Raw genomic sequence first — 24,059 nt, forward strand, 5'->3', positions numbered from 1 at the left:
ATGACTTTTACGCGGAAACGGGTTGTTCTTCGTCCCTCTTTGTCACTTTATGGTCATCCCCTTGAATACAAAGATTCCGCGAAGCTTTTGGGGTTATTCCTTGACACTCGTTTGTCTTGGTCTCCCCATATCTCTTACCTCCGTGTTGAGTGCTCTAAGGCCCTTACCCTCCTTCGGGTCTTGTCCCACACTTCTTGGGGGGCAGATAGGCGCACTCTCCTTGCTTTACATTCCTCTCTCGTCCTGTCTAAGCTCGATTATGGTTGCCCTGCTAACTCGTCTGCTTCTCCTTCTACTCTTCGCCGTCTTGATGCTTTGCACCATACTGGGTTGCGCCTCAGTTCTGGTGCCTTTCGTTCGACTCCCATCCTTAGCTTGTATGTTGACACTGGCTTCCTGTCTCTCCAGGACCGCCGTGATCGCTACTGTCTTCGCTATCTTGCGCGGTCCTTGCAACATCCTTCCTCTCGCCTCTGTCGTGCTTTAACTTTTACCCCTCCTGCGGTTCCTGTTCCTCTTCACCACCTCCCTCTTTCTGTCCGGTTATCTCGCCTACAGGATTCTCTCTCCGTTCGTATTTCTGATGTTTCTCCTCATGTTGTTCCTTCTTTGCCCCCGTGGAGGGTCCCTCTTCCCCGGTTTTGTACTTCCTTGACCCGTATCACTAAAGCTTTTACCCCTCCTACGGTTCTAAAACGCCTTTTCCTCGAGCACTTTTCTTCTCACTCCCGCTCCGTTTCTGTCTTCACCGATGGGTCTAAGTCAGCGGACGGTGTTGGCTACTCTGTTGTTTTTCCTGATCGCACTTATATGTGTCGCTTGCCTCCGGAGACTAGCATCTTTACAGCGGAACTTTATGCTATTCTCTATGCTCTTCGTCTCCTGCTTTCTCGTTGTCAGTCTTCCTTTGTGGTTGTTGTTGACTCTCGTAGTGCCCTCATGGCTCTCGGGTCCTTTAATCCGGTTCATCCAGTAGTTGTCGAGATCCAGCATTGGCTGTTTCTCGTTCACAGTAAATTTAAGTCGGTTGAGTTTTGTTGGGTTCCCAGCCATATTGGTGTGTCTTTAAATGAGCGTGCGGATGCTGCCGCTAAGGAAGCTGTCCGCTCTTGTCCCATCTCTCGTAAAGGCATTCCGTATTCCGACTTTTACCCGGTTATCCATTCCTCAGTCCATACCCGTTGGCAGGCTTCTTGGTTGTCTGTTACTGGTAACAAGCTACGTACTCTTAAATGTTGTGTTTCCTCGTGGCCGTCCTCCTTCCACCGTAACCGGCGGTGGGAAACAGCTCTGGCGAGGTTGCGTATTGGCCATACTCGCTTAACCCATGGTCACTTGATGGAGCGCCGCCCTGCTCCTTATTGTCCTAGTTGCATTGTCCCTCTTACGGTCGTGCATGTCCTTCTTGAATGTCCTGACTTCCAGGACGAGCGTGTGTCTTGCTTTCCGTCCGCCCCTCGCGGTCACCTGTCCCTCGATAGAATTCTTGGTGACTCGGATACTTTTGATATCGTTCGCCTTATGCGTTTTTGTTCTCGTATTGGCATCCTTGGTGATATTTAGCGCCCTCTGATTATTTTGCGTATTTGATGGTGCTACATAGCCTTCCCGGTTTGGTGCCTTCTTTTGATAATTACTAACTTACTTGAGAGGTTTAAAACGCTCAACAAGTTTTTGCGAAGGTTGCTGATGATATTTGTATCAGCAACCTCGATTCCAAACTATCTATAAGACTCAAAAGTCTCCACGGGCACTCCATTAATAGTATAGTTAACATGAAGAGAAAGGGGAAAAAAGAGCTCTTGTATTATCAACAGAGATTATGAGGCCACATTCTACTACTTTCTTGGAAAATACATCAAGTAACGTTTGTAGTCTTTGTTTACTGTTTGCCATAAGACAAATATCATCAGCATAACATATTACAGTTTTAGTAGATTGTACAGGGATGTCATGGATAAGTTTGCACAAAAGTATATTAAAGAGTGTGAGATTTTTCTCTACGCCTACCTCCCTTAGGAGGTGGACTACAAGTTTAAAGGCTGCTCACGGCAGTTAAGCATGAGTCCAATAGAAAAAGGAAAAGCGGGAGCAAACCGCCAGGCCTCCACCACCAGGGGTGAAAACCTGTCCACAATAGGCCGCTGGCTCCTCCTAGTTAAACAGGACGTTAAAACTAATAAAGGGTAACCGACGGGTTCTCACAATCAAATATTTATATTTGATGTGGCGCTATGAATTGGAATTCGAATTCCCAAGAACAGCCGTCATATCAAGATCACATCAACATTTAATAATAATATGCAGAAATATGGTGGAATAATTGGCTGAAGGGTTGACATCAAAGACCGTTTTCTATAACATAACAATTTATTAATAACAAGAGACTAACTACTACATTACCGAGTTTACGTTACGTTAATGTCAATCCAGTGGCACGATAACAAACAGCTAAATAGCAACCCTTGCTGTGAGGCTGCATACTGAACTAACCTGAACACAGGTGTGCCCACTGATGACGCAATATTGCAAAACAAAGAAAAATATCACAGACTAAGTTACACCACAGCGAATGGTTACGTTATTGTACATCAAGTGGCATTTGCAACACAGCTATTCAACAGCCCCTCGAGAAGTGACAGCAGGCTCCATCTTGCTGACACTTCGGGCTGACAACATGAACTAACTGAACAAATGAAGGATATCCACTGAAGACAAAGACACAAGCAGGCAATCAATAGTGTCTCGGTTTCCCTGACAGCTACTATAATCACAAACTTAGGGGTCCTCCCGCCCCCCAGGAGAGACCCACGTAACTAGGCGGGTAGTCCAACAGTGACCCCCCCCCCTATCACAACCCAGTGTGAACACTCTTTGCAACTCCCTACAAGAAGTTGCACTGTTGTAAACAGTAACAAAGACAGGCAAGGCGGGATTCTGGGACACAGCTCCACAGATCCCTAGATAACTCTACTCTCGTCACCAGACGACAACCAAAAGAAATTGCCTTAAGTGATTAATTACGTTAATTGACTGATCGCAGCAGTCAGCAACAAAGTACTACGATAATCACAAACAATTGTCTCACACTAGACAACAACAGGATGATACTCTACGTTAATCTTTAACACTTGTCTCTCTCTTGTTAACAATAACTCAAACATATATTACATCACACTTGACTCCTAGCAAGTATTCAGTGAGTAATTCTCAATTAAGGTCAAACGGACCACTAATTACATCCCCATTGAGTTACGTTAACTAAGCCTACCCTAACTTGGTAGCTTCTCCACAGTCTGTGTCAAAAAATTACTAGTGTTACGGTGCCCTCTCCTATTTCTTTCGTTTGCCGGCTTAGAGAGTCATATCAGCTCTCCCTACTGATTCTCTGAGGTTTAGGGAGTCTAATGATATATGTGGCGACCAGACCGGCTGCCAGTTAAGGGAAGGAAGTTATATTATAAGTTGTAAATAAAGGAAAATTGGCGCCCTGTTATAAAATGAAACAGTATCCCCTACGGCAGATATGACCTTTTGGAAGGGACATTAGCCGATCGCGGATTGGCCGACGTAGGTCGCGGGCGACAAATCAGGGCCCGCCATGACGTCACCGAGTGCCCCGGGCGGCGCCAACGTCAGAGTGGTTCTGACCTTGGAAGCGACAGGACGCGCCTCGGTCTGCTCTCAAGGATTGGAGGCTCTGCAAGCCTTGTTCAGTGGATTGAACTAGCCGTCGCAGTCCACCATAGTTATTGGAGACCCTGCGCTTCTGGGAAGCAAAAGAGGAACCAAGTTCATTGAGCAGAGAAGTGCCAAACTTGGAAAATAGTCGGCGACGACGCTGGGCGGCGCCGCTGGCTGGACGTTGAGGTCTGGAAGGTGGGCGGGCAGGCCTAGCTGTGACTGGGGTCACATCCACTGAGAATCTTGGAAGGACGACACCGTGCCTAGGACAAGGAGCAACGCCTTGTGGGAGAGGCGAGTGTGGGGAAAAATAGTGATTAGCTCAGCGCCCATCGATGAACCAGGATTGGGGCAGCTGAATCTCAGGGATTGGAACGGCGACGACACGAAGGCTTCACGACACCTGAGGACCTGTGGAACGTCCTGGATCGTCAAGGATCGACCCAAGGAAGCGTGGGAACCTCACACCATCGAGGGACAGGCGTCGTGAGCCAGGAATGTAAGGTAGATCATTTTCCCTCCCATTACCCCTTGTATGAGTAGGCTAGTTAGGCCACAATATTTACTTGTGTATGTGGCAGCAAGACTTTATTACTTTAATAGTAGAATAGGCTGCAAAGCAGCTTGTGTCCAGGACTGTCAGAGAGGACAGTGTGTATGGATGGCAGGACAGTGAAGAAGAGGTGCCGACGTGGTGAAGAGGCCCTCCTGTGAGAGTGTGAGACTCCTGTCTTCCTGCCCAGTTGAAGGAGTGTTGGAGGTCGTGGAAGAAGAGGCTGACGATCTCCAGACTCATTATCCATATTCCATATTCATGCATTACTTGTGATTGTGTGTGTGTGTTCATGTAATTTGCATCAGTAAATCCACACATTTTATTACTGTGTTTGAGTGTGCCTCCATTTATGATATTTCTCTATGAGCATACATTTCTGGCTACAAACAATATATAATACACCCACTGAACTGCATTGCTGGGGTGCAGATATAATAACCCAGCTGGCGACCTTGCTAAGAGGAAGATAGAGAAGACAGGCGGGAAAGGAGTTCCTGCAACCTTTTTTTGTCTGGCAGGCAAGACTCAGGGAGGTTATGGTTATAGGTAAGCCTGAGTCTTCCTTCACTCCCCCACGGGTCTAGGCCGGAACTGTTAACAGCAGTTTCCCCGTGTTTGACTGAAGGGCTTCCAGGGTGAATCAGTGGCACCCCTTTGTGGTGGAAGCAAAGACCTGCGGAGGTGGGCATTGTTGGTCCTCTCTTGTGTGATCAAGGAGACTCCGGTGAATCCAGGGAGTCGGAGGGGCTGAGTATTTGGGCCTTTGAGCCCCTAGCAGCCGAGTGTTAGCAGAGCCCCGGACCACCCACCCCCACGTGACACTAGTGAGTGTTAATTACCCTAATTAAGTCCCTAATTACTTCTGAGCAATTAATTAACTGGCGCCAGGACCGATAATTAATCATCCATAAATACGTCTCACTCCGCACTGCCTAAGCAGGTCTCATCAAACACTGTGAATTCATGGGAAAGGAGTTAATTACCCTAATTAACAAGATGTGCCACTAATCCACTGTCCTCAGACATTATATGATTAATACAACGATTTATGCTAGCTCCACGACCTCGCTTTACCGAGTCATCGGGGCTCTCCAATGTTAATTACTCCATTAATTAACCTGAGCCACTAATTGCTATACCCCAGAAAGGTAATTAGTCTCGAGCATATTACGTTAACACAAATACTGACAGACTCTGACAGATCCTCTCCCACTATGTGAATTCATGATGAGAAGGCTAATTACATAATTAGCTAGAGTGGTCAATTAATTGTCACATGGACAATTAATTGCTCCCGAGACATATCTCACTCAAGCTCAACACTGTTCTCTCTTAACAGCCCTCACTCACTCCACAATACTAAGTGTGCACCCCTTATCCAGTTAATTACCCCTTACTTAACTCACTGAATCCTTAAGTCCTCCACACAACTTAAAGAAACAAAGTAACCCCAGCCTTACATAGGTCGCACTACAATGGCATGCAACATCATAAAGGCATTGCCCACATATGGTTGCGGCTACTGCAACTCGCTAATTACTGTGCCCACTCAATAATGACACACGGTTGTGCAACACACAAAAGTATACTAATATTACTGCCCCCCCTCTTTTTCTTGCACCCGTTGCAAAGGACTACTGTGAACACACACATACCTCAGCAAGGCAATTAACCCATCAATTGCCTGCTCTCATTAAGTACTGTGAATTCCCCTGAATAATCCTTGAGGTCCCTTAAACCCTCAACACAGTTCCTGGGGCAATAATATCGTATAAACTGAAACAATACTGCACAAACCTGCAACATAATGATGCTGTCAGCATACCCCACATGCTAATGACATCATTAGGCAATCAGTCAGCAATCACATCTACTGACTCACCACACAACACAGTACATAAACATGCAAATGAACACATAGAAATGGCATTCACATAATCAATGAAAATTATATCATCATGTAAATGTACTGCCTACCTCTAATGATAATAATTTTACTGTACTCTATGGCATTAATCCAGTCTGAACGATTATATAGAATCGACAGGCTGGATCACTTATATGGTAAATCTCTACACTGACCGGTTACATACTCTAGTCAGTCTATTATATATATATATACATTATGATACTACAGTGTGGTCCCGTGTATAATATCCATCTCCAGATACCGCCCTATCAAACACATGGATCCTACTGACAGCTGTCACTCAGCTGCTTCTCTAGCCTGGCGAGGCTCTGAGACAACTCTTACCGTGAATTTCCACCGGTATGCCTCACACTGTAATAGTACTCATTTCTACTGCCCTCTTTCCCTTATTTTTTTCCTCATTTCCCAAGTCACTACCACACTAGCTGACAACACTTAGCTTGCTTGCTCCTCATGCGTCGACAAGATGTGGCCCTAGGCTGTCCCGGGTAAGTGGCCAAGGCATGTGGCCACTGCATGGCCCACAGCGCCCCTCCCGAGCTGGGAGGGGGGGTGGGGTTTGGCCGGCGCGCGGGCAGGCGGGTGGAGTGGCCGGGCCATGTGGCCAAGCCATGTGGCCGGACCATGCGGCGGGTGGCCGGGGTGGCCCCCCGGGCATACACACGTGGTTGAGGAATCACCCACAACTCCAGCAGACTAGAGCCTGCCTTGCTCTACACTGGGGTGACAATGGCAGGCAGCGTCCCCACACTGACGCAGCCTGGCGGAATGCAAAGTCCAACATGGGCCTGTAATATCACACTCACTTACACTGCCCAACACCAATTGTCCATTGCCACTAGACAGGATACTCGACCCACCTGTTACACCATGAGGCTCTGCCAGCTGCCCCCTGGGTGAACACAGTCAACTGTCTCTCTAGTTTTTTACTGTTCCTTCCGTAAATCCTTGGCCCCAATTCACCTAATTGGGCCTTGACACAACCCCTGATGGCAGGCGTGCCATGTTCGATGAGTAATTTGGACGAGAGAAGCGATTAACGGGGGTGGAGGGGGAAAACTCCCCCCCTCCACCCAGACACGTCCTAGTCCACCTGCTACCCTGCTCAGACTGACGATTTCCCGCGCTAGGGAAACTCAAAATGCCCATACCTTCTCCCTACTTTGTCTTGACCAATCAGCCTGGAGCCGGCACGGCTCCCTCGTGCCGCATCCAACCATAGCTCTTCGCGCCAAAACTAGGCTTGGAGCACACATGCCTAAACCAATCAGGCTCACTCACCCTCGAGCGTCCTGTGACGTCACAAGAAGGGGAGGCCTAAGGAGAGTGGCGTGATGTCTCCTAAGTGTGGGGGGGGGGGAAGGCAACGTTCACTCCTGTGTCCTATCCTGGGAGTGTACAAAATATTCAGCAAAACATGGTTGTGAACAAAACTTGGGCATAAACCCATATAGGTTAGGAGCCAATTCTTCTTTGACCTGAAAAATGACTCGACTGAGAACTCCAAGACAAGACTTTACACATGCAAGATGTAAGGGAAATGGGTCTGAATTTTGAGAGACAGGTATAGGAATTGGTTCTATGAGACTTTGTGTCCATTTCTTTGGCAAGATACCTTGTGAGAGGCTCATTTAATAGAGGTCAATCAGAGGGTGGCTAGGGACATCATTCAGTAAGCTCAAGGTGTTACAAGTTATACCATCCACACCAGGGGCAGTTTGTTTAGGTTTCCCTAATGCTGATTGGGTCAGAGATTTTCTCTCAAGAAGGAAGCAGAGGGGAGAGAGAGGTTACAAGTGGAGTACTACAAGGGTTGCTTATAGGTCCCAAACTGTTTCGAATTTGTCAATCACCTGACAGGAAATTTGTGCCTTCATTTCAATATTTACAGATGATGCAAAGTTTGAGAAGTCTCAGGACAGTAGCAGATTGTGAGGCATTTAATCAGATTTGGACACACTTAAAATATTTCAGAAAAAAATGGCTGCTAGAGCTAAGCATGGCCAAATGCAAAGTTATGAGGATTGGAACAGGCACACTAAGACCAAGACAAAAATATAGGATAAAAGGGAAAACTGATTCTTACATCAGAAAGGAAGAAAGTCCTAGTAGTGGACATAACCCCATTTGTGATGTCAGATGCCCACATTAGCAGAATAACAGCTTCATAATGGCATACTGGCCAACATCCGAGTATCCTTCAGAAATTTAAACACGAGGGCTTTCCGGTACCTATTTACAGCGAAGGTGAGAGCCACACATGAATATGCATCCCCCGGCATGGAATTCTTACCTGTAAAAGGACAAGAAGAAACCAGAAAAGGTCCAAAGATATGCAACGAGACTTGTTTCAGAGCTGAAGAGTTTAAGCTATAAAATAAGACTGAGAGAACTGGACCTTACCACACTGGAGGAAAGGAGAGATGAGGGGGATCTGATAGCAATATATAAGATTCTAATGGAAATTGACAAGGTAGACAAAGCAATATTGTTGAAAGCTAGGAACAGCAGAACTAGGGGTCACACAAGGAAATTAGAGACGCAAATAAGTCACAGGGACGTCAATAAGACCTTTTTCAGTCTCAGGGCTGTCAATAAGTGCAACTGGTTAGACGTAAAGACGTTGAAGATAAATCGATTCAAAGTTTTAAATGGAAATATGATAAATGAGGGGAAACAAGACATTGCATTAATCTTAGAACGTTTAGAAGGCGGGGGGGGGGGGTGGAGGTGGCTAGGAGCCTAGCTTGACCCTGCAGGCACATTTTGTTGAGTACATCTAGGAGAGTTCGCACAAGCACATACACGCACGCACACGTCCTCGCAACCAAGTGGACAGCACTCTAGGGTCGTAGTTCAAAGGACCCGGATTCGATTCCCGATCGAAGCAGAAACAAATGGGCAGATTTTCTTTCACTTGATGATTTGTTCACGAAGCAGTAAACAGGTATCTGGGAGTTAAACAACTGCTGCGGGCTGTATCCTGGGAATGTGTGTGTGTGTGTGTGATGGAAACACATGCAGATGATATGATAGGAAAAATAGGTCTTGATTCGGTAATTAGACAATCGACGATAAGAAAGGCGGGGTCCAAGACCTAAGAGTTCGACCCTACAGGCATACAGTAATATATACACACAGGACGCTGAGCACCGTAACCGGTTGCTGTACCTGGACCCTGGCCTAGACCCCAACATAACAGTTACAGAAGGCGTTATGGAGCTTCCAAGCTACTAGGTGGGTGTGGTAGTGGGTTTAATGTCCAGTAGTGAAGTATGTGCTTGTAATACATACTCACACTTGCTCATACTTCACATTAATAGAAATAAACTATATTAATATTGTGGAAGTGACTTGTGAATTATTTGTATGTGATGCGGCCTCATGTCAGGTGAGGTGAATGACGTCACAGGTAGTTGACCCATCAGGCCAAGCTAGTCAAGAGGCGCGGCGGGCAGTGTGGCGCGGGCCGGCGTGGGGAGAGGTGCTGCTCAGTGCCCGCCTCATTGGTTTTACTAAATTAGTCACCTGGACAGTCTTGTGCATGAGGTTACCTGCGCCAGGCTTACAGGCAAGTTACTCTAGATGATTAGTTATTTTATCACATTGTATTCTGTAGGTACAATAGTCTATATTTGCTGATTGTCTAAATAAGCATAGTTACAAGATGTTAAAGCTTTATTTAAAATTATTCAATTAGCTCTGGTTTAGCTCATTTGTAAATATGATATTGAGTAATATACCTGTCTATTAGTGGAAACTTTTACCTAGATTAAAACTTTTGATGCTTATTAAAGCAAAATTTAATTCTAAAAACGCCTGCCATGTGATAAACTGTTCAACAACAGCGGCTTGAGTGTTACACTCATAGTGAAACTGAACGTTCGACCAAAAGCAGGTGAAAAATGTTGACAAAATTATTAGTTAAATTCTGGCAGTTATAAGGTGTTTCTTGTGAAATATCATATTTCAATCCTTGAAACACAGACCATAAACTTTTAATCTAGCAAGCGTCACATCCCCTCCCCCCCCCATCCTATGTGAATGAAACTAGCCATCCTGAGTCAGTGTCGTCCACGCTGCAGCCAACCCCAGAGACGCCTAAATTAACATTAACGTCTTGTGTAACCAAGTACTATATTTTTTCCAATATAAGTAAATATTAATGTATATTTATATTGTGTATAGGTCTGATAGTTGAAGGAAACAACGTGAGTGTATTCTAACTTGTCTCCCTCGCCTAATAAATAACATATAATAGGTCACATCAAAAACTATTTTAAGTACAGTGTGTTAAAATGTGTGAACTGTTGTGGGTCAGTGCATGAACGAGCATAGACTGAGAAGTTAAATGTGAAGCGTTCTTCACGTTCATGTTTGGCTACCGGGTTAACGACCACTTGGCCGTTGTTGACAACGGGCTTTGGATAAGTCAATGTCTGAGATTTTGCCATTCGGTGGTAAGTCAGCTTTATAGATGAACCAAAATCTGACCTGATCGATTGTTTTGCGGGATGTTTCTCAAACTTTACAAGATGTTCAATTTAGTATTTTGATGTATTTAATGTTATTTCAGGTATGTACGAGGGTGCATCAGTACAACAGCACTGCAGGTATGATCAACCAGACCCATGAACTTGGTCTTTTACAACGCTACTGCAGGTATGGAGGGATTAAAGTTACTTGGAAAATCTTCTCTAGAATCGCAGTTGGTCATTACGTAGTTGATACATATTCCCACCTAAGTACCATAGGTGAAGGGAACACGTTTAATAATTTTAATAGTTTAACACACTATGCCTTGAAGCAGTGATCCTCTAATAGGTATAGTCTAAAGTACTCTATGCGTTAGCCACTTCCGAGTGGTTAACCATTCTTCAGGCCCATAATTTGAAGATTAAGTTGTGGTGTATTATATGGTTAATGTTAATCTAACAATTTCGGTTAAATTTCAATCCCCTCCTCTGTCCATATTTCTGTTAGTCTGTCTTCTATCCCACCAGTCCAATTAAATAGGTGTATATATAAAAATACCCAAGAGGGTTATGCTTCACTTGGGGTTAGGGGAGACTGGGAAGCGAAAAGTTTTAGCGTGAAGGGAAAGTACCGGGGCTAAACCTAGCAAGCTGAATATACCGTCGGACAGTTTCGGGAGGCTGAGCACTTGCAGCTACGTGGCCATCATCAGTATCGTGCACAAGGTATTGGTAGCCCTTGAATGCTGTAGCAATTCTGCAAGTCGACAAATATTGTGGTCAGGCGGCAGGACCTGTGAAGTGTTAAAGGTGAACGTTTCTGGGTCTCTGGAACGCGGTAACGTGGTGTTCCTGATTTGTAACTGCAAAGTCTCTCTTTATTGGGGAAGAAAATATTATATAATAACTGGCGGAGCTCCTATAACCACAGATAACGGCATTAAGAGCAAGGACACTAACTACGTCCTTTTATTCCAAGCTAACAAAGAAGGCTCCGAAGGAAGCAAGCTAGTTTAAATATATGAACGAGTCTTTAGGGTCGACCACTGAATGGAATGAACAGAGGACGCGTTTTGTGTAAACCTGTTTTTCATTGATAAACAAGTGGTTTGTTGGCAGGAGTAACAATCATTTGTCCTTTATTGACGAGGGCGGTCTGGCCGATTAAAGTACTATTCTCCAACAGTGCTTCACTGACATCCGCTTCTCGAATAGCAAGTCTGTAAATGCTTCACTAGTGTACTACAAACACAAAATATAGCCAAAAAAACTAATTACATAATGTATGCCTAATATACATTGAATTTTATTGTATATTAAATTATGAATGGGAACATATTTTATTACGGTGTTAAAATTGATGAACCCGTCTCGTAGGACGGCCTCTGCACTAACGAGCCTGGCCTGAGGACGAGTTGAGTAGTGTGGCTGGTGTTCACTATAGTGTGCGGAAGCCATAAAATGCTGCATGCATAAATATTTCTGCTGCAGCCACACTAACACTTGCTCTGATCATCGTTACTTTAATCTGGCAGTACGATTTGTTGTCCACCATGAAGAGGATGACCTCGGTTACATATACGAGGCACTGTAGTTTGGGCCTTATTTGTGGTCCATCAGACTCCTCCTTCCTTAGTTCTCCTGTAATTTTATCCTTAAGTTAATACAAAAACCTCTGCCAGTGCTTTGGCATCCTCCCTGGTGTGCCTGAGTTTAGGGCCGACAGAAAGTGGGTCGTGTACTTCAGTCTCGGGCAGTAGGTTAAGGAGTGCTCCAAATGACTTGTTTATTATCACCTAGACCATCTAGGTCGTAACACTTTCAACTGAGAATATTCGACGGAACTAAATCTTTTGTATGGGACTTGCCTCTTTTTGTTGTACCAATATCTTTTCTCCGTTGTACCCGTAGTCGTCGTCTCTTCTATAGCCCTCTTTTAATTGCCTCGTCCATAGTGTCTTTCTTCAAAATCTATTGCGCCTCTACGAGGCCAATGTTACACCTGGCGATCGTTCCCTTGGTAGTCTCAAATTGTTCAATCAATTGACCTGGTTTCTATTTTTGGGGTTGAACCACGGCCTTCCCTGGGGGGGGGGGGGGTAGGGGAAGGGGAAGGTAGGCCCCTGTTATCAAATACCCGCAGGTCATTCCATGATCAGTTATAGCTATAGCCACTTTGTTGTGGAACTGGCCTTGGTGACAAGGCATCTCCTCCTCTTAGCCTCTTTGTCTGGGCCTGTCGTTGTCTCCGGTCTGTTCGCCATCTCACTTTATTAAATTTACCTTTTATTCTTTCATTTGACATGTATACATTTTCTACTGTATCCTGGGTGCCTTATGGAAGAGTTAGGAGTACGGACTGGATACTCCTTGAAATACTTAGTCAGTCCATAATTTATCTAGGTCTACTTGGAGTAATAGTTTTAACATCACCACATACAGACAAGGTTAGAAGATTCTCCCTGGCTTCACGTTTTCTCTCAGTTGATGCCGTTGATGGGTTCTGTCAATTTGGTGCTTGCTGCACGGTATTGGCCGGGTTGCCTCTGACTGAAAAAGAACATAGTTTGGTCTAGTTTCCCTTTGTCCAATGACCTTGTGAAAGAATAAACCAATAGGAGACAAACAAATGCCTAAATCAATAACAATTCCATACACAAGTAATCTTTGTTTCATGTCATGGAAAAGTACCGAGGGAGGTTAAGAGACCATGCCTTAACATGAGTGAACTCTAATGGCCTGGGAGCACGAAACTAACCTTCGTATCTCCGACTGGAACCACCGAGTTCCACTGATTTGTATAATCAACACTGGTGATAAAGGCATTGTAACAACTCTGGCAATATCCTTGGGCATCCCAGCCCGAGGGTTACCCATAGATACCCAGCGAGGCAGACCTTGGTCCCAGACCAGAGGATACAGGAGAGTGCACGGATGGATGTGCACTTTTGGAGATTCCACGCTGATATACATCTGGTCGTACTCACTCGCACAACTTAACACAAGTCGTGAAATTCCATTCTCTCATACCAGGACAAACTTGTGGCATCTCCTTACTCTAATGGGTGATGTAGTCGTTCATGTCTGCGCAGCCTTTATCCTTGAGATTTACTACCTATGGTATTTATATTAACAATTTTGTTTCCTTGTAGTTTCCCTTTCGGTATGCCAGGCTTTTGCTTTCTGGTCCCTTCCATAAGTTATCCCTACTCCCACTATATATTCAAATGTAAATACAGTGATCACTCATTCCCATGGGGCTTCGGACTTAATTTCCCATATGTGAATCGTTTAGTGAATTCGAGGTAGTCAAGCAGGTTCATCACTACCTCTAGTCATGTGGGTCCCCTGACATGTTGGCTTAAAAGGTTTCTTGTTACCATGTCCAATAGCTTAGCTCACATTACACCACAATACGGTTCTTGCATCTATCCATGGTTGAAGTCTCCATGATTGAAGTTGGGATCGATTTCTAATAGGCGACAGAGTCTGCCCTTTCAGTTATTGTAGGTGTTTGACAAATATAGTAGGTCTTGCCTGGGTCTTTGCCATTTAAAAAAAGTTATAAACCGCAGCTACTATCTTTAGTCCTCCCATCGTCATGGTGCCTGTTATGTATGTAGTATCTGAACTTCTCGCAGCCTGGGGTATCCATATCCTGGAAACTTCAGACCTTTATCAGCAGGCCCGCCACTCCTCCCCTTCCTTCCCTCTGTAGTGTGTTGTGTAATATTGGCGTGAGTACAGACTTGTGACACACCAGCATTACGGTCCAAGTAGTCAGTGTGGTGTTGGAGGAATCTTACTTTCATTTTGTGGTTGTCAAAGAAATATTTTGTCGGAAGTGGAAGGCCATTCATAATTTGTATTTTCTTTTAGTCAAGCCAGTGTGTCGATTGCTTTTACAGAGTCTACTGACAAATATTGCCTTGATATATTGTGTAGTTAATGTGCAGCTTCTCAGTATGTTAAGATGGTCTTGTGCAGGTCGGTTGGACGTGATTAATTTTCCAAGGTGTCAGTCTAGCAGGCGTTTTGTGCTGCCCATAAAAAAAGGTTTCAGATCTAAACAAATCACAGGTTTTTATACCGGTGCTTTCAGGCCGTTGGGAGTCGGTAATTTCTCTATTAGACCCAAGTGTTAGGAACAATAGTTTCAACTAGAGATGGGGGGGGGGAGCACCTAGGTTTAACTCGCCTTCATCGTTCTTACTCGCAAATTTGGCTCCAATGTTTGTCATTATGGTGGGTTATATTTGTGATATGGTATCCATACATGAAATTCCAATCGCTTTATACTGTGCAGTGAGCAGGTTATTGAAGTCCAATTATAAAGCTCTTAATGTCGGTTGCGCATAAAACTTTTTCAAGAGCAGACTTTGAAGCACACAATTATTCCTCGTCCTGTGACGTTATATGTACTGGTAGCTAGTTGTGTAGTGCAGCCAGTTGTTTGTGTAGAGGTCAGCCAGTTGTTTAACCTGACACTGATAGTCTGTGTGCAAATATTGTTTCTGTAAAACCTGCATGCTACTGCAGTCCTTCCTATAGATGACTGAACTGTGATATCGATGTGGACAGTTCTCGTGGGATCTTCAACATTTTGATGAGGCAATTATTTAAAGTGTGACGGCTTTGGAAAGAGCAGGATTCTAATCAACCCTAGTGGCGGGTGTGTGTACCCACCACACACACATCGAAACTACGACGTTGGTACAACGTTGGAACAAGTTTTAACACCTAACCAGTTATAACAACCAATATAGCAAGTTGTAACAACGTTCTAATACGTCATAAACACGTTAAGCCAAGATGTAACAACTTTATTACAAGTTGTAACAAGCGGAAAATAGACAGTTACGGTTTGTTTCCAGGGTAGTACCTGAATTGTGGTATACAGTTGAAGAGGGATTTCAGTGACAGGAATATTGCATTTAAAAGAAATGTAGAGTTTCGTGAGATTGTATGCATTTTTACTCGGCCATTTATCACACAAGGAGTAAGTTGGTATGTTACACCACTTAGTGTGTTAACGGCACATAATAATTTGTCTCCCAGCAATGCTGAAGATGGTGTCTCGTGATTTGAAGGAAAAAGATCGTGTTGACTTGAATGATTCTTTTTAGTATGGTTAGAAGCTTGTTCTTTCCTCATTTTGACGATTCTTGTGAATCTTGGGCACCAAGAATTACCCTCGTGGCCTCATCCTGTATTACTTCTATTTGTACAAAACAGAGGCGGGGAAGCAAAGTGCAGGGCATGATAATCAACTAAGGATCTAATAAACATGTTAAATAGTCTAGCATATTTAACATATATACCAATATTCTTACTAGTATTTTCAGTGATTTCGCTTCTAACCAACGATGTAGGTCGTTTACAATGTCACTGATGATACCTACTCAAAGGTATTTGTGCTGCCCACATGTTTCTATTGTTTGGTTGTTAACTTTGAAAGCTAGAGGCACACTGGCTGTTTTTTGGGAGAGAAAGTGATGGATTAAGTTAAAGACCGAATTCAATGCTTTTAGCAGCGAGTTAATAAAGTAGAGATTGCAGTCTCGTTTGGATATTTGAAACAAAACAAATTTCGTCGACATTAGATGACGGCTTCATCAGCTAGTGTGGAACTAATAGTTTTCGTGCATTAGGACATTGAACATTGTTGCGCAAAGCGCACAACTCTGGGGTGTACCCAAATCAAAGGGTGTAGAATGTTTACTTTTGACCCCATTGAAAGAACTGAGGCAGTTCTGATACTCTGGTGCCCCTTGAGCTATATCAAAAGTCTTCCACTAATCCCAAAGAGGCTAATCGTTCTAAGATTTATTTCCCCTTTTTTGCTGTATCAAAAGTAGTTTTGAGGTCAATAAATGCCACCTAAGAGCATGGTCCCTGTAACAAAATATTCAGCAAAGGAAGTTAAAATGCGTCTTCCAGTAAGGGAACCATTCAGGTTAGGGGCAAGTTGGGGTCTAATTTCAAACATTAACCTGTCGAGTGTAATCCTCTCAAGAACTTAACACTTAAATGATGTCAGACATGGGGTCTGAAGGCACGAAGAAATCACAGTAATTCTCATTGATGTATCAATGAGAAAATGAGTAGGGGCTTGAGAGAAGGATTCGAATCTGTTCTGTGTACTCTCAAGCATCCCAGGCTGGAATTCTTTTGATCATGTTGTGGTACAGTTGTCTAAGGTGTTTGCTTGGGAGTCCTCAGAGCTTAGGTTCGACTCCTCCTCACGGCTTCCACTAATTTTTTCGTATGGGTCAGAATGTTTGTGAATTTGGCTTTGGGTATTATTAGTCGGTATCCAGCGGTCGGGTAAGATACCATGCCTCACTTTGATTAATTAGTTCTAGCAGAGGACTATAGTAAGGGAATTGAGGATGTAAGATACAATTGCTTTGCAAACCAGGACAAGAGGTAAGAATTGAAAACGTGGTATGAGTCATGTTGCAATGGTGTTCCATTTAAAGTTGCAAGCTTAGTAAACGGAAATTTTGACAGTTAGAAAATAGTAGTTAAGGGCATGAGTTGTGAACGAAGTTAAAAGGGAAAATCAAAATGATTCCTGTAGTTTTTAAAAATGTTTCGTACATTAGGGAGTGGAAGGATGGTTTTTCAACTGTAATTTTCATGGCAATATTCTTGAATGAGGGGAAAGGGGAGAAATCGGAAAGAATTAATAAAAAAATCAAATTGATTCGTACAGTAGATAATTTTGTATACTTTAATTAAGGATTAGCAAGAAAGATACAGGAAGCATTAGGCTTAAGTTTCGGGAGGAGAAACGTTTAGGGAAATGTTTCAAATTGATTCGGTTTCAGTGAAGCAAAAAAGGATTTACAAAGATAACAGTGTAAAGGTTACTTCAAGGAAGGGTTTCTAATTATGTGGAACAATTAAGGTTGACAGATAGTAGATATGCATGTCGAGGTTAGTGCAAGCATGAGCGAACGTTCAGGGGGTGTGAAATACAATAACTGGTAGCAATGTATTTTCCCGTACAAGTGCAAAACACCTTCCTGACTGTCTCCCCTTCCATTAACCAGGTGACAAAAACTTCCCCTCCCCCCCCCCCCCGGCTCCGCCCACTCTACGCATTTAGTGTAAATAATGTCTATGCATCACTAACTATTCTTACCTAACCTAAATAGTCCTATTGTATGTAAATGAACGATGTCTGTGTGATACTAACACACAGTATCCCTCGGTGCGCCCTGTTAAAGCACCATTCACCTACCAGCGATCCATCGTCCTGTTGATCCACCATTCATCTAACGGTTCATGCCGTTATCCACCACCTACCAGCTCCTCCATCTAACAGACACCTAGCATCTTTTTTTTTTTTTAACTAGCGTTAAGAATCACACATTAACGATTCAACCCAACCTAGCTTTCCTAACCTAACCTGTGATGTGTGTGTCATCCAGTGTATTAAGCACCATGTATCATGCTGCATATATTAAAAATGTTGGAAAAAAAGGTTGAGAAAGTAAATTATATATTTTTTAAATGTTTTTAGTGAATATTAAGGATAATCTAATATCAATTATACTGTTAGTTTAGTTCATTAATTATGCACCCCATACCCATCTTGTGGGCGGTAGTGGAAAGGGTTACAGAGGCACATAATGGGCTCAGGGACTGAACCCCACAATTCATTTAGCTAAGCAAGTTACAATCTTGATGAGCTAGTTACAAAATTCAATATAAGTCAACAATGGGTTCGAGATCGACCTCAAGTACAGGTTCTAAATTAAGCAACTGACATATGTGGAGAGCTAGTGTCAAAATTTGTGATTGTCCTGCACACCGCCCCCCCATCCAGTGGGCAGCGGTGGATAGGTTACAATCACTTAGTTACTACCTACAGTTAGCAAACTGGGGATATTTGGCTAAAATTTCTGGTAGCAAATCATTTTGAATGAATTATTGACACATCGCTGGAACATTGGTTATAGAATTGTCTCTAAATTCACGTATCGTTTCGCACTCCATCACAGTGACGGAGGGTGTGCGAATAATTTTGTTGACAGTTTACATTTGGTCAGGTCTACATCAGCAGATAATGAGAATTCCCAGAGATACTTGTAACCGAGTCTAAGCCGAGCAGCAGTAACATCTAGAAGTCTGCTGATTTTATTGGATGATCCATAGATGTGAGGCTCCTCTTGCATGATAGTATGATGATAGATGGAATTACTGGTGTCAATTTCACTTTGCCTCAGATCTACAAGATCTTGTTGAAGTTCTCGGTGTACTGCTGCTCTGATTGCTCATTGACAATCCAAGGTTACACTCAACGGCTCCTTTAAAGGCAGATTCTTTGGCTAACTTATCAGCTCTATCATGCATTCGGAGGCCAACATGAGATGGAGACCACATGAAATGGACACTGTTACCATCCTTAATAATTTTGTTGTATTTGTGTCTAGCTTCAGACACGAGCATGTTAGTTATGTCTTAGAGTTGAGAGCATTTAAGGATGATAAGGAGTCGCTTACAATTAATGTATCAAGTTTGGAGACTTGTACACATTTCAGTGCAAGGATCAAGGCAAATAGTTCAGTCTGAAGGGTAGAGGCCCAGTTGTTTATACGGACTCCCCACTCAAAGTATAGGCCAACGCCCATTGTCAGGACAACTGCACTTCCAGCTGCACCCGTGGTGCGGTGTAGGGAACCATCAGTGTATATAATTTGAGAGAGAGAATGCTCTGTGGACAGAGCATCAATATGGCTTAAGGCGTTGAGCTTTGCCTCAAGACGAAGCTTGGGCTGATCTCTAATTTGCTTCTTGGGTGGAAAGGGAGGGATTAAAACTGGAAAGGGTGTAACCTCCCACGGTGCAGGAAAGTGCCGTTGTTGTTTCTCTTGGTACAAATCATGAACCCCATGCATTCTGAGTTGAGTTCCAGTTTTTGTTATCCATTTGGAACAATGCTGATCTTCAATAAAGAAATTCTGGAGGGCTTCTGTGCAAGGATTAGGATGAGTTAGCCTAAGCATTTTTATACCAATTTGACAGTTAATTTCAGTAACACGATCAACAACGCTCAGAATATTAAGTTCCTTTCTCATATTAAGTATCTTTGTGGTACGAGGGCACCCAAGGATTATCCTCAAGGCTTCGTTCTGCAATTTTTCAAGCCCTCCAAGCTTTCTTTCAGGCATCAAAACAAGCAGAGGTGCAGCATAATCCACTAAAGATCTGATGTATGCAAAGTACATCATTTTGACAATTCTGACATTGGCACCATAGCCTGAGTGATAACCTGCAACAGCCTTGAGAGCTCGGAGCCTCTCTTTATACTGACGACAGAGTCTGAATACAACAGGACCATACAGTGGCACCTCAAGGCCAAGGTATTTGAATCTGTTTACATAGTCGAGCTGGGAGCCATCAGACAGTTGCATCTTGCGAACAGCTCCTCCCTGCTTGGGTGGGCGCCGATTTAGTATCTTTGTTTTCTCTGCTGAGATAATTAAACCTAGGTCCTGACATGAGTAATACAGAGTTAAGTGTGTTCTGCGTGTTAGCATACCCAGTGGTGTGTATCATTATATCAGCATAGCTAATGATGTGGACGTTGGGTTTGCTCGGTATAGAGTTTAACAGCGTGTTTATTAAGATATTAAATAAGGTAGGACTGAGGACACCACCCTGCGGGGTACCTAGTTCAAAGTCTCTTGTTACACTCCTATGCCCCTGGAAAAACACAGATGACTTCCTGTTGGATAAGTAACCCCTGATCCAACAAAGTCGACCACCAATATTCATTCTTGCAAGCTCACTCAAGATAACATGTCTATTTGCAATATCAAAGGCAGACTTAAGATCTAGGAAGGTGGTATATGACTTTTCAGTGTGCAGGGTAAGAAAGGTGGTGATGCAATGATGTACACACCTTCCATGCATGAAGCCATATATCTGGGGGGATAGCATGGTTCTTATTCTATGGAGGAGACGGTTTAGGACCATTCTCTCGAATGTTTTGCAAATGCAGCTAGTAAGGGAAATTGGGCGGAAAGCATTCTCTTGATTTGGCTTGGGAATTGGAATGATTATACTGTTGGTCCAAGAGTTAGGAAGCTCCCTAGTAACAGCTCATATTATACAGCTCAAGCAGGGGATTCCCTGGTACTAAAGGAAGCAGACGCAATATGTTATAAGTGATACCATCTTCACCGGGGGATGTGGCTTTGCCTTTGTTTAGAGCCGCGAGTAATTCAAACTCGGTAAATGGCACGTTGCATTCATCTTCCTTGTGGAGCATGAAGTCAACGAGCCTTTCTCGATCTCCGTAACCAGCATTTAATCTGAACTGTATGTCTGGGGGAAGATTATTGAAGCTAGAGGTGGTTGCCCAAGCATCGACTAACTCGTTTGCTGTGTGTAGAGGGTGAGGGTGTGCTACTTGGCCGATCTTATCGCCTTTATTAAATAATTCTTTTAATATCCTTCCATGCCTGGCTGAGGGGGGTGTGAGAGTTGAGACTGTTAACAAAAGTTTCCCAGTTATCTTGCCTGAGCTCTGTCATGCGCTCCCTCGCCTTGGCTAGGGCTTTCTGAAAGAGCTTGAGCATTGCCTGCGTACGTGTTTCCCTATATGCAAGCCCAACTCGTCTGGCAGTGCGTTTCAAAGTACGCAGTTTGGGGTCATTGTAATAGGCATGGCGTTTATTACCTTTCATATCGTTCCGACTATTGGATGGTGCAGGGGGTTGACCTAAAAGGGTCGGCAAACATCTGAATGCTCTGTACTAGACCGTCGTTAAATGTCTGGACTGTGGAGGGATCATAAGTGCTGTACCACTCTGACACATGAGCAACAAAGTCTTCACGTCGAGCAGGAGGAACACTGACCCGTTTGCGTTTGAAAGTCCCACCGGGCAGGATGGTATTTCCTATACATAGAGTAGTCAATCAAGGGTGATGATCTGACAACAAATCTGTTATAGATGTGCACCAGACGTGAAAGACGTTGAAACCAACACAGAGGTCTAGAATGCCTCCACAAATATGCGTGGGTTCAAGGTCACCCACAATCTGCACATCTTGGTGACTATTTAGTAGCGACAGCAGTTGATTCCCGTTACCGTTACTGAAGCGAGAGCCACCAATGTTCTTGTGTCTAGCATTGTAGTCACCAAGATTGAAGGTTGGCTCTCTGACACATTTGCGAAGGAAGTGCCAGTGTGAAAATGGCCAGTAAAATTGTAAACTGAAACTTTAAAAAATGCATTGACAGGAAATATTAATCACTGATGCGGGAGGGCAGTGATTGATAAGAGTTCTGTCGAGTAGAGAAACTATTGGTCAGCAGACAGTGTTAAGTATTGGCCAACAAGTAGTGACAGTGTGGCTCTCGGCGCTAGTGTAGCTGATTAGTGTGTGAAGTCCCTTTCCGTCAGTTACACGGAGGGGGGGGGGGGGGAGGGGAGTTGACTAGTAGAGCGACGAGCCTTTGCAACAGCCTACCTCTAAAAGAGGGTTCGGGATAGTTCCTGGGAACGTGACCTGTGACACCTACGAGGAAGCCCAGTAGTGGACGGCTCGGCTGTGAGGAAGCTTGAATGTGAAGCTAATGAGTACCCACTGACACTAACGGAACATGGTGGTTTGAAGGGTGCACCCAACACAGGAGGACAATTAGTGAGGGAGTGACGCCATGGGAGACAGCAGGTGAAGCAGTGCAGAGACGCGGGCCAGAAGCTCCTCTTTGCCTCGGATGATAAGTCAGCAGTTAATAATTGCAGGCCTGGTCAATCAGGGTGTTGGACGAGGCTGCTCGCAGCCTGATACATGAATCGCAGCCTGAATGATCAGTTATCCTTTGGAGGTGGTTATGCTCTCGTGAACAGTGCGAGGGTGTCGGCTAGTTATGTCCTTTGTGTAGTGAAAGCATGTTGAACACTCTCTGGCCTCTGATGTTGATAGTTCTTTGAGTACCTATTGCACCTCTGCTTCTCAACGGGGGTATTCTGCACATAATGCCAGGATTTCTGGTCTCATGTGGTTTTATTTTTTTGTGCATGTTTGGGACCAGCCCCTCTAATATTTTCAACGTGTAAATAATGTTATGTTGATAGTTAAGTGGCAGAAACGACAGGTGAGGATACGATACAAAATGAATAGTGATATTGATGTGGCTATTGATACAGCCCCACGTGCAGACGATTTATTTACCACTAGAACCCCACATGCCAGTTCTAGTGAAGCCTGGTCTACTGACAATACTGCACCATTTGTTCAGAGTTTTACTGGAACACCAGGCTTGACTGTCCAGCACCAACCACTCCTCTGGGATTTATTGTTATTTATTATGAGATTTACAGAAGTATTTGGCATATGAAAGAAATTTGTATGCATCACAAATCATGTTCAATGCTTCTCACCTAGTAAAGAATGAGTGGGTAGTGAAAGTAAAAGAGCTTGACAGATATTTGCAACTGACAAAGTTGATGGGAATTGTGACGGTGCCAATGATGTCAATGTTCTGGCAAACTGGTAAAAAGTGACATGTAGCTTCTTTCAGTTTTTGTATGACTTCAAAGCAATATGTAACGATTGCTAAGTATTTTCATACTCATAACAATGGCATTCCCGAAAACAGTACAGACACTCATTAAAGTTAGAACATTAATGGTATATCTAACAAAGTCAAAACTTGCTACATTACTCAAACATCTGTCTGGATGAAGGCACAATGACATGGTGGAGCCGTCTATCTTCCAAAGATTTTAATCCAAATTAACCTGATAAGTATTTTTTTTGAGATATATACAAGAGTTGTTACATTCTTGTACAGCCACTAGTACGCGTAGCGTTTCGGGCAAGTCCTTAATCCTATGGTCCCTGGAATACGATCCCCTGCCGCGAAGAATCGTTTTTTCATCCAAGTACACATTTTACTGTTGCGTTAAACAGAGGCTACAGTTAAGGAATTGCGCCCAGTAAATCCTCCCCGGCCAGGATACGAACCTGGCCGATACAGGATACGAATACGAGTATGGAGTAAAGCTGTACATACTGAATCAGACTGGTTACATCTTTGATTTTGAAGTATATGCAGGAATTGAGAAGACAACAATTCGAAGGGTTATGAGTTTAATTGCACCACTGAAGAGCAAAGGTTACCATTTGCATAGGGATAACTGCTATAACTCGCTTCAACTTATGGAACAGCTGCTTAAACAGGGTGTGTACACCTGAGGTACTCTCAGATTACAGCGTAGTGCACCCAAAGATCTTCAGCTAGAAGCAAAGAGGAAACGGAGTATTAATTAGAGAATCCATAGGAGCCGTGATGAGGGTTCGAACCTATGCAGTGGGTGTTCCCCCCCACTCACGCCCTGTTCAACTAGGGCCACGACATGGTATAAGGGTTGCAACCTGGAGTTTT

The 24,059-nt window shown here is 43.8% G+C and overlaps 1 long non-coding RNA gene across 1 annotated transcript in view; it reads left to right on the top strand.

Moving 5' to 3' along the window:
- Positions 1-9,581: 9,581 nt before the first annotated feature.
- LOC138363888 (uncharacterized) overlaps positions 9,582-24,059 on the top strand; it is a 297,587-nt gene continuing 283,109 nt past the window's right edge. The window contains exon 1 of the long non-coding RNA XR_011228227.1: positions 9,582-9,741. This is a non-coding gene — a long non-coding RNA (uncharacterized lncRNA). The remainder of the gene's footprint in view (positions 9,742-24,059) is intronic.

This window comes from Procambarus clarkii, chromosome 12 (assembly GCF_040958095.1).
Source record: "Procambarus clarkii isolate CNS0578487 chromosome 12, FALCON_Pclarkii_2.0, whole genome shotgun sequence".
Lineage (NCBI taxonomy): Eukaryota > Metazoa > Arthropoda > Malacostraca > Decapoda > Cambaridae > Procambarus > Procambarus clarkii.